We start from the raw sequence: 12,692 nt of genomic DNA on the forward strand, positions 1-12,692 counted from the left end.
TTCATCAACGCATTTCATCCACTTTGCTAGCTCATTTTAAAGCATATGCTCAAAAGTAAAGTAGGTGCAAATCTCGTTGAACCACACCAAATGAAAACAGTTTTGATTAAACTTCCACAGGTGAAGAACTTACTAGGGAGCACTGTGATGTTTATTTGTCATCCAACGTGTTGATAAAGTAACACAGGCCTCCTGCAGAAGAAAACATGAATATCAGCTCGATCCAAAACTTTCATGCCTCATATAAGTTTTCAATGGCAAGCATTAATTCCTCATTCCTATTGTATGGTCTACCTAAGATTTAGATCTACTTTGTTTTTATAGTTGTGGTGGGCCCATAGAGCTTTGACACCTAGTCATTAGCCAAACCGGGTTCTTCATTAGCACATAGACTGGGTGGAGCTTTTTGGCACGTGGGGGATTCAGTGCCTTTTAGAAAGGAAATCTCACAAAACACTTTTTTTTAAAATGATATTTACGTCTTGATATCTGTTTAAATTATTTATCATCATGCTATCTTATTAATTATGTTAATTGTTAAAAGGTATTTTCCTGGGCTGATTGGTTATTGCCCCCATCTTGAGCTTAGCATGAGTAGGAAATATGAGTGGCCACCTTAATGCTTGGGTTGTATCCACGCAATCCCCTTATTTTGCCACTTCTTTTTAGAATGTAAGTCTAAAAATAAGTAAATCTAAGGCTCGAGTGGACCACACCATTAGTGGCGATAATGATGCCCACTGTTGAAACCTTTCTAAGCCCCACAATGATACTCATTTTCAATCCAACCTGTTCATGGTAGCCACTTATAGCCTCTTTCATGCTAAGCTCGAGATGTGCCGGGTGGTGCCTAATTTGGATTTGTAATTTCCATTATTTTTCTCTAAATTTCTTCGGATTTGGTCTTAAGAAATTAAACTTTTGGCCTTCATTTTATAGCTATTAATTTTTTGGCCCTATGAAACTTTTTGAAATTTTTTAGGACACAAATGGCCTTATGCCATCTGCTAGAATGTATGATAATAACTTGTTTTTGTTACAGCCCAGCCCCAATAGTAAGATATTGTCTGCTTTGCCCATAGGGCTCATGGCTTTGTTCTCGGGGCTAGCCCATGGCTCGCCTCAAAACGTGTCTGACCATTGAAGGCCGGAGCCCCACTTATAGCCCAGATCGATAGGCATTCCCTTTTTGATGTGGGAGGAGCATGCTACCCCCGACCAGCTGGAGCATTATTTTCGAAGCCCGACCGATCCACTTTGGGACCCGGATGCAACCCACGCTGGGACCACAGCCCGGCTGAGCAGGCACCCACCCCCCTCGGGAGACAGAGCGCTCCCGCTCTAATATCATCTGTAACAGCCCAATCCCAATAGTAAGATATTGTCCGCTTTGCCCCGAGAACAAAGCTGTGAGCCCTGTGGGCAAAGCGGACAATATTGTGTCCTTGGGTGAGGCGTTACAGTTTCAAAGCTGTAAATCATTTTTCAAATAAGGGATTGTGAGTTCTACTAAACCATGATTGGACCCACTCCTTAGGAGATCTGATCCGTTCATGTTAATCAGATAGTCGCGAACCTAGGTAATTGTGCATTTTTTTTATTGGAGCTCTTTGTGGCCCACAATAGCATTAACGTTGTTTGTTTATTATGAATTATTTCTTCAAATATAGTTCATCTATGATGATTTTTGCCCTCAAACTTGAACCGATGATATGAAATTAAAACCTCTATTTTTTATATAGGATGGATTTTGCTTCATGACAATTCAGTGGATCACACATAAGACGTTTATAAGAGCTTTATTATGGTGCCTTTCCATGGGAGAGTCATTTGCCCTTTTTTCTTTTCTTTCTCTTTCTTTTTTTTGGATGGGGACGATACCAGAGTTGAAGCTTCCACAACGGTTGGAAGTTTGTACAAGGGACCATCACAGTCTCTACGGGACCACCACCCTTTCCCAACGACTCTCTGATGACGTCCGACATACTCGCTGCACTCTCCGAGCAAAAAACATGTGTTTTTTAAAGATTTCTGACCACGCTCTCTAATATAAAAGCTATGACGGTCAAAGGTAAGTTTATGTAAGAGAGAAGAGTGTGATGGTCCCCCTCTATGGAAAGTTGATGTCGTTTTCAATGTAAAAGTGAGTTTTTTTTTTTTTTTTTAATAGCCCGGAGAGTATGAATCACTCATGAGATACTACAATCACCGATAGGGGTTATGGATCACCGATGAACATCAAGATTTCACATGGATCACTAATGGGGGGGTTCTATGGGTCATCGATGTGCATTGGGATCACGCTTGGATCACCGGTGAGGTATGTCGACCACCAATGTGCATTAAAATCACGCCGGGATCGCTAATGGGGTCTGTGGATTGCCAACGAGCATTGAGATCTTACTTGGATCGCTAATGGGGTATGTAGTCGTCAATGGGCATTGGGATCTCACTTGGATTGTTGATGGTCTATAGATCGCCAATTGCAATTGGAATTACACCCGGATTACCAATGGGCATTGTAATCACAAATGGAGCCTTTTAATCACACCTAGTTCACTCTGGATCACACCTGGACAGTGGGATTGCCGATGGGACATTGTGGATAACATATGAGTGCTATGGAAATGCACAACGGAGATCATTGGACTAAGTTCAACGGTGATCTTCTTGGATATGCACGACAGGGATAATTGAACTTAGCTCTGCATTGATCCCGTTTGAAATGCACAACGTAGATATTTGGACTAAGCTCAATGGCAGTATTGTTGAAGACGCATAGGGAAGATCCTTTGACAAAGCTCAGCGGAGATTCCCGTATATTTGATTATGATGTATATTCTTTCGTATTTATTCTTCATTTTACTAATTATATTAATCTGGAAGACGAAATTTCAAATTTTAGGAAAATCGTCTCATTTAATTGCCTTCATCAACTTAAGAGAGACCGAAATATTAAGATTTGTGTCCATTAGAAATAGAAATAAGGTTGAGGATGAAGTGGAGGAAGTAAAAAAGATAAGGTAGAGGTTGAACTGGAGGAACTAGAGGAAAATAAGGTGGAGGCTGAGTTGGAGGAAGTAAAGGTGTTAAGAAGCAGTCTGAATGTCTTAGTTATATTAAAGAGAAAGAAAATGTCCTCAAAACCAATGACAAGGATATTATTTTTTGAAAAGACAACTAAACTTTATTAGCATAGGAATTTTGCATTTTTTCATGATTTTATACTTCTACTTGTAAGTGTTACTCAGGTGACAAATCATATGTATGAGTGTTGTGTATTTTTTTGAATGGTGTTAATATAATTATTATTTTATTATAGTTCTTACATTTTGATGAGTGTTAAACGAATTTAGATGCAAGTCCCACATCAAGAGTGTAGTTGGGGACTATGGATTGCACCTGTGATCTTAGTACCCTAAGTGTGATCCCGATGCCTCAAGTGAGATTATTATAAGTTCACTTAAAAGTTTATCAAATTATCTTTCCAATTAACATAAAATCATTGACCCATAATAAGGGAGTTATGATTGTTTTCGTGGGATCTCTCCTGCTCTCATTTTCAAGTTCAATACATGTCATTATGAACTTTAGGCCAAATCTTCGTCTGTCAAATAAAGTCTGAAGGAGACAATTCCAAAGCCATTAAAATTTTATCAAAATATTTTATCCAATGAACATAAAATCACCATAATCGGACCTATAACAAGGGAGTTGTGATCATTTTTGTGTGATTACTCTCTCTTTATCATTTTCAGGTGCAATCCATGCCACAATAAACTCTGGGTCCACTTTTAGGCTATCAAATGGTGTTCAAACGAGATTATTCTAATTCCATTTGAAAGTTCATTAATTTATCTTTATAACAAGTATAGGATCACCCCAATCAGACCTGTAATGAGGTAGTTATGACCATTTTTGTGTGAATCATTTCAACCATTTAAACCAAGATCTCTAACAATCCGTCCATTGGATCATCAATCCAAGCCATGTATCATCGATCCAACCCATCTAAATTGAATACTAACCTACTGATTTTCAAATCTACTATTAAGTTTATTATATGATAGATGTATCATCAAGATATTGAGAATTGTCCATTAGACTACTTGATCTTCCTATAGATCGTCGTCTAATACATTATTTAATACAATATCAACGACAATATCATATAAAAATCTTGACTCAATAAAAAGTTAAGATCTAAGGCTAGGAATTCTTGGACTGTCAATTTTAACATGTTTTGTGGACCATAGTAGAGTATATTAGCTTCTTATTTCACGACTCTAGTAAATCTTCAAGAACATAATTTTAATTTATTTTTGCCTATGTAAAATCATATAAATTATCCATATGTATTATAACCGTACATTTAAGCATGCTATAGTATTGCACACATTTTATTTTTATTTTTTAACCTTGAAAATATGTTTTTCATGATATTTGTAATAAAGATTTCATTTTGATATACTTGCATATATACACTTGAATAATACACCATACTTCACATGAACGCAATTGCACAATAATTGGTATACTATCGCCTCTACGATCACCTGTGATTTCCCTACAATTAAACATGATCATTTTGATTAGGAAATCACTTTTACAAGATGATATAAGGTATGGACAATCTAATTATGTGCTTAAATAAAAGATATTGTACTTATAGGATCCACATCTCCATGGCAGGTATGCACGTATTGTTTGTAACCTCGTTCACCCTAAAACCTCTCTTCATTATTTCACACCCTTAAGATGATAGTTACATGTGTTTACCATACATGTGTGTTAATGCAAAGAGTATAAAGCATGCCAAACCACTCCTCATAAGCACTCACACTTTAAACATATATAGAGAGAGAAAAATAAATGAAAAGAGAAGTTCAGTGAGCTTATATTCCGATCCAAACCATTTATAAGTGAGTGTTCTAATACTATATCTTTTAAATATTATAAATCAAATCCAAGTGGACCCTAATATAGTGTAAAACTGAAACAAATCATGGACTAACCAAGAGGTTAGTATGTGTGGACCCCACAAGTTGTCACGTAAGCAACAATGTAGTACCCCACATGTTGCCTCACATGGGCAGATACATGGCCCCCTGTGTGGACATAATGAATGGCAAGGATGAGCTCTACCCTTTTATAAGATTTTGTAAGTGTTGATTTTTTAATTTGGATTTGAATTTTTATTTATTTAGTTATTTATTTATTTTTGTCAATTTTAAAATATAAATAAATTAGATGGTTGCGAGATCTCATCATTAGAATTATGGTGGGTCAATATAAAAGAAAATTGATACCTCTTTAGAAGGACTTCGCCATAAGATCATGGTAATTGGCAGTAAACCTATGTGTAACTAAGTTTATATATAAATCGTAATTTTGAAATATTGTTGTGATGTGAAACATTTACCTCAGGATGTAATGATGGGCCCCACATAAATTAAACACATTACATATATAGGTCCTACCACCAACCTTAATGTCCATGGTGAATCGTTTTATGGTAAAATTTTATATACTATGTAGCTACTCGTTATAAGATCATCACGTAATTGTGCGTTCACCCAATTATTTTCAATCAAAGCTTCATTTAGCTATATCATTTGCATAGTGCAATATTCATCACATCATTCAACGTACTGTGCATTAAATTGGCTCAAAAGTATGCTATAAGGCTTGCCGATTTAGTTGAATCCCACCCAACAGAAAAACTGCCAAATGCTTCGTATTTTTGTAAGAACTCCATTTAGTGGGCCTCACTGATCAACGGTCTAAATTGTCATACAGTTGGACTGGATGATTGAGTAGACCAGTGGGCCCCACTTTAGGTGATGCGCTGGCTCTGCGTACTAGGGCTGGAATGCTATCGCTGTCTTACGCAGAAAACAGTTTGAGTTGAACTAGGATACTACAATGTGAAGCGTGGGAGAGAGAGAGTTGTGATGGGTTTCAAACTCTCTCTCCACAAACTCTATATTAGAGAGCGGGGTCCCCGACCCTACACCACAGTAGAATTCGAGTCCCATCTATTGTATTGCAGAAAGGGTGTGAAGGAGAGGAAGATCCTAAGCTCTTCAAGAATTATCGGTATTCTGGTATTCTTATCCGGCTTCCATGGCGACGTCACAGCTAGGTAAGCTATCCGACCCCTGATCGCCATGTCCCATGCACAGACAGATCCGTGGGCCTATTCCGCATATAGATTAAATCCCACAGTTGGTATCAGAGACATCTGTGCATAGGTGTGGATGATCAGATCCAGCTACATTTGATCACATCAGGGATTTACGAATTCCTGAAACAGTTGTGATCAAGGATTTCCGAATTCCTGAATCCAGAAATATTCAAATTAGGGATTTGAATTTCGAAAACCCTAAAACCAGTTTTTCAAATTGGAATTTCGATTTTCAATTAGAGATTTTCATATTTGAATTCCGAAATTATATATAAAAAAAATTAGGGATTTCGAATTCAAATCCTCAGGTCCAGAGGTTAATTAGGGATTTTCGAATCCCTAAATTCATAAATAAGTTAAATTAGGGATTTAGATTCGAATCCCCAAATCCAAATTCTGCAATTAGGGTTTTCCATTCGAAACCCTAAATCCAGCTAAACAGGGATTATTCCAAACCCCTTATACAGCCTATTAGGGATTTCAGATCCTAAACCCTATATCAATTTGGGGATTTTATTGTATTCGAATCCCACATCAGTTCCAATTAGGGATTCCAGTTCTGTATCCCCAAATCCAGTGATTAGGGCATAGGGTTTCTTCCTAATAACCTCACCTGTCACTATTTGGGAGGCAGCCATGGATGCTGAGCCTTCGCCGGCATCTCTGATGGTCGGTTGTGCGCCTTCATCGCAGCAGGCCAGGATTCCGGTCATCTCCTTCTTCTCATGCATCGATTTCTCCCACCGGCGGAGCATGCTTTCCCTGATTCTAGCAGATCCATTGATTCCACCCTTCATTCACGGCCGATTGGATTTCTATCCAAAGCTCATCGCTATCGAACTGACCACCAGCCGCGATGACCATTGTCGTGCTTGGTGTCGTGCCTGGGAAAGACTCCGCTCGATCTGAGAAGGATGGTGGTCGCCCGGACCTTAGGAAGGAAATCGAGATTTCTGGATGGTGGTTGTCCAGACCCTTCAAAGGCTAGCGCAAGCAGGCCCTTTGTATCTGTTATCGGGTCAGCAGACCCGACTGACGGCTCACGCGTCCGTAATTAGAACCCGAACCCGACCTGTTTAAAAGTGGGCCCTGGACTTTGTTATGACCGCTCGATCATATTTTTCCGTGGGATTTGTTCCCACACTTGAATGTTGATCTGGTCAGCTGTTTGTTCTATTGTGAGCATTCAAGCTAGCTCATCTTTTAGGCAGATGAAAGTGACCCTTCACCTAATGGAAAATTTATAAATTTGGGGAAATCTGTCCCATATTATGAACATCCATGTATGGATGTTCCCATCTTATGGCTCCACTCAATTGGCATATTATAAGAATATCAGGAGCTCGATTTAGTTATGCCTATTTTCAGGAACAGATCAAATAAGAGTCCTGATTCGACCATATTATTGGCCCATCATCCATCTTTAAGTGTTGATGTGGACCCTTGGAATATAAGGTGTGAAATCTATTTATATGTTTTACTTTAAGGATTTCCAAAAGGTCAGTATCAACTAACTTATGGACCGCATCGGACTAATTAAGAATAATCCATAGAGAGGTGGGATTATAATAGCGATCCTAAAAGTCTATATTTGTAGTTTTGGATTCGGTTGTGTTAGCCACCATAGTGACCTCAATCGATGAAAACTTTACAAGTATAGACTTATAACATTGGGATAAAGCGGATTGTATACAGTTGCGTTCACGTTTTCATGCGTACGATAACGAAAACACAAACGATTATCGTATGACAGTCACGTGAATGGGTGGAGTAAATGGTGCTGGTAATGTAAAGTTAAAAAACTCATCTCACCCACAGGTGTTGAGTGTCTCTAATTTACATGACTTACATCACTTAGCTTCATGTGCAGGATGATCACTAATATGTTGTTATTACCATCCACAGGAGGAATGATGATGATGTAACAGATTCTCACCAGGATGAGATGGTTGGGCCCATCGTCATCCTGGATGATTCAGTTGATGCCTCCCTTAGCAACTGAATTGATTAACATTGCCTGATATTTGTTTACATTCACGAAATTGCTTTGTGAAATTATGAACTAATGTGAGTATAAATACATTTCTTTTATTTCAGTCTCAATTCCAACTAACCAGAATCAAGTCCCTGCCCTTAATGGATCTAATTACGCTCAATGGAAGAACGCCATTGAAGTTGTACTGGGCTGTCTTCAATTAGATCTTGCCCTGATAACACCAGAACCGCCAAAGCCATCTGATAATGCTACTGAAGCTGAATATAATCGATGGGTTGCATGGTATAGATCAAATGATACATGCTTGAAAGTCATTAAGTATTCAATTTCTGAATCGATGAAGGGTGCAATGCCTGAAACAGATAAGGCTAAAGTTTTCCTGACTGAAATGGGAAAACGATTCAAGAAATCTGATAAATCTGAAGTGGGCATTCTTCTGAATAAATTGACTCGCTCATCCTACGATGGAAAAGGCAACATCCGTGAATACATTATAGAGCAGATCGAAGTTATTTCTAAGATCCGTGCTCTATGGCTTGTACTCACTGATGATCAACTGGTTCATTTGATCATGAACAACCTACCTCCCCAATTCGACACGTTCCTGGTAAACTATAACACTCTGAAGGACATGTAGACATTGGATGAACTCATCACTCAGTGCGTCCAAGAAGAAGACAGGATCAGACAAATGATAAAAGTTCAAAATGTTAATATGGTGACTTCAGGACAAGGGCATGGGCAAGGGAATAAAGGTAAAAGGAAGAGGAAATGAGGTTATAATAATGGATTCTCTGGTCCTCTATCTGGAAACCATGAGAATCAATCTGGAAATGGATCTAGATGCAAACGGGTTAAAGGCAAACCGTGTTTCTTTTGTAAAAAGACGGGTCATCTAAAGAAAGACTGCGAAGGTTTTAAGGATTGACTCATAAAGAAAGGTAATCATTCTGTTCTTGTCTGTTTTGAATCTAATCTGACCGATGTGTCAGCGGATTCCTGGTGGATAGATTCAGGAACTACTATTCACATATTCACTTCTATGCAGGAATTACTACAGGCCAGGCTACCAATTGATGCGGAGCACTCAGTATACGTAGGCAATGGTGTCAAAGTTGACGTGGAGGCAATAGGAGTCTATAGGCTTAAGTTGAAGTCTGGTCATTTTTTGAATTTAGTAAATACATTCTGTGTACCGTCTATAATGCGCAATTTAGTTTCAATTTTCTGTTTGGATAATTTGAGATATTCGTTCCACTTTGGAAATAAAAGTTTTAGTATTTACTTTAATTCGATTAAAGTTGGAACCGGCTCTTTAGTAAATAACTTATACCATTTAGACTTGATTGCCTCTCATGTCTATAATATTAATACCTTGCATGGAAATGTAGTGGGATCCAAGCGAATACTAGATTATGAGAATTCTTTCATGTTGTGGCACAGGCGGCTATGCCATATATCTCGTGAGAGATTAGACAGGTTTGTGCGAGAAGAAATTTTGCATTCTCTAGACTTCTCTAACTATAAAGTATGCATTGATTGCATAAAAGGGAAACAGACTAGAACGAGAAAAAAAGGTGTAACCAGAAGTGTAGATCTATTAGAGGTTATACATACAAATATCTATGGACTATTCCCTACAGCCTCATGGAGTGGCCACAAATATTTCATTACCTTTATAGATGACTACTCTCGCTTTGGGTACTTATACCTTATCAGTGAGAAATCAGATGCCTTGGATGCTTTTAAAATCTATAAAGCCGGGGTTGAAAATCAACTCGATAAGAGAATTAAAGTTGTCAGATCTAACCGTGGTGGTGAATATTATGACAGATATGACGAATCAGGATGCAATCCAAGGCCATTCGCTAAATACCTGTAGGATTGTGGCATTGTTGCTCAGTACACTATGCCTGGTACTCCAGAGCAGAATGGAGTTGCTGAGAGACGTAATCGCACCCTTATGGATATGGTGCGAAGTATGGTCAGCAATTCAATATTGCCAGAATCTCTATGGGGTGATGCGATCAAAACTGCAGTTCATATATTAAACAGGGTTCCCGGCAAAGCAGTAAGCAAAACTCCTTTTGAGTTGTGGAATGAGAGAAAACCAAGTCTCCGATATCTACATGTTTGAGGTTGTTCTGCTGAGACCAAAATTTATAACCCGCATGAAAAGAAGCTTGATCCTAGAACCATAAGCTGTTTCTTTATTGGATACCCAGAAAGATCAAAAGGCTATCGATTCTACTGTCCTTCCCACTCTATCAGGATTATTGAGACTGAGAATGCCAGATTCATTGAGGACACTGAAAACAGTGGGAGCACGAATATAAAAAATTTTGTATTCGAGGAACAATGGACTGCGATTCCTGTCATAGTCAATCCACATCACGTGGACATTAATGATGCAATCGATTCTGCAGTCACTACAGAGCACCACGTAGAACATCATATACAAACCACTTATGAGAAAAATCAAGATCAGACCCAACAAGTTGAACCATTAAGAATATCTGAAAGAGAGAGAAGGCCTGTAAATCGAGACGATTACATCATATACTTACAGGAACACGACTTAGACATAGGGGTGGAAAAGGATCCTGAATCCTTTGCACAAGTCAAACAAAGTGCTGATCCTTCTCGTTGGTTTAATGTCATGAAAGATGAGTTGAAATCTATGCAGGACAATAAAGTATGGGATCTTATAAAGTTACCCACTGGAATAAGGCCGATTGGTTGTAAATGGATATTTAAAACCAAACGGGACTCCAAAGGTAATGTCGAACGATATAAAGCCAGACTTGTTGCCATGGGTTTTAACCAACGTGAGGGCATTGACTTTAAGGAGACTTTCTCACCAGTATCTAAGAAAGACTCATTCAGGATTATAATGGCTCTTGTAGCTCATATGGATTTAGAGTTACATCAGATGGATGTAAAGACTGCATTTCTCAATGGGGATCTGAATGAGAATGTGTACATGTTGCAGCCTGAAGGTTTTGTAGCTATTGGCTTAGAACATTTGGTTTACAAACTTAAGAAGTCCATCCATCGGTTGAAACAGGCATCGCGACAGTGGTACCTTAAGTTTCATGAAGTAATTTCTTCATATGACTTTGTAAAAAACACCGTAGATGAATGCATCTATATTAAAACTAGTGGGAGTAAGTTCGTTATGATGATTTTGTATGTTGATGACATTTTGTTAGCTAGCAGTGATACCAAGATGTTGAGCGACACCAAGAAATTCTTACCTCAAAGGTTTGAAATGAAAGACCTTGGTGAAGCTTCTTACGTCATCGGCATTGAGATTCGCCGTGACATAACACTTGAACTGCTCAGCTTGTCACATAGGGCCTATATTACTAGGGTACTCGAAAGGTATGGCATGCAAAATTGTGCTTCAAGAAAGTCGCCCATTGTGAAGGGCGACAAATTTGGTTTATTTCAGTGTCCAAAGAATGATTTAGAAAAAAATCGAATGAAAGAATTTTCATACGCATCAGTAGTAAGGAGCATCATGTATGCTCAAGTCTGTATGCGACCGGACATTGCCTTTGTCACTGGAATGTTGGGAAGATATCTATCTAATCCAGGAATGCAACATTGGATAGCTGCAAAGAAAGTATTACGGTATCTTCAGAGAACGAAAGACTTCGGACTCACATACAGAAGGTCTGATCAGTTGGAGTTGATCGGATATTCAGATGCAGACTTCGTAGGCTGCGTTGATACTAAGAAATCTACTTCAGGATACATCTTCATGATGGTGGGAGGAGCTGTGTCGTGGAAAAGCGTGAAACAGTCTACCACAACTTCATCCACTATGAAAGCTGAATTTATTGCCTGCCATGAGACATCTAATCAGGCACTATGGTTACAAAGTTTCTTCTCAGGTTTGCGGGTACTAGAGCATATCCCGAAACCATTGAAATTTTTTTGTGATAATTCGACTGCTATTTCCTTCTCTAGTAATAACAAGCATTCGTCAAAGTCAAGGCATATCAACATCAAGTATCTCGTTGTAAATGAAAGGGTTCAGAATCATCAAGTGTAGGTAAAATTCATCTGCACTAAGCAGATGATTGTAGATCCGCTCACTAAAGGGCTCCCTATCACGCCATTTCAAGAGCATGTAACATTCATGGGAGTCATTGATCCCACAAATGTTTTCAGTTAGTGGGAGTTGAGCGTACTTTGGTTTTCACAGACACTTAGAGATCTCGTTTTATACAGTTTGTTTGGATGATTTTGATATAAAGATTTATTTCTACTTCTCTATATATATGCGTAAATTTTGAGTAAGTAGAACTACAGTTGTGTCTCGTTGGAGACATGTAAAAGCTTCAGGGCCTCTTAAGGATAGACACATAACACACACTAAAGTGTGTAATCCTTATACCACATTTTCTAGTTTGTAATCTATGTCGTTAAGATTGAAAGTATTTGTGATCGCGCTTAGACTCACTTCGCCTAAATTAAATGTTGTGATGACTACCGCGTTTC

The sequence above is a fragment of the Magnolia sinica genome, chromosome 5 (assembly GCF_029962835.1).
Source record: "Magnolia sinica isolate HGM2019 chromosome 5, MsV1, whole genome shotgun sequence".
Lineage (NCBI taxonomy): Eukaryota > Viridiplantae > Streptophyta > Magnoliopsida > Magnoliales > Magnoliaceae > Magnolia > Magnolia sinica.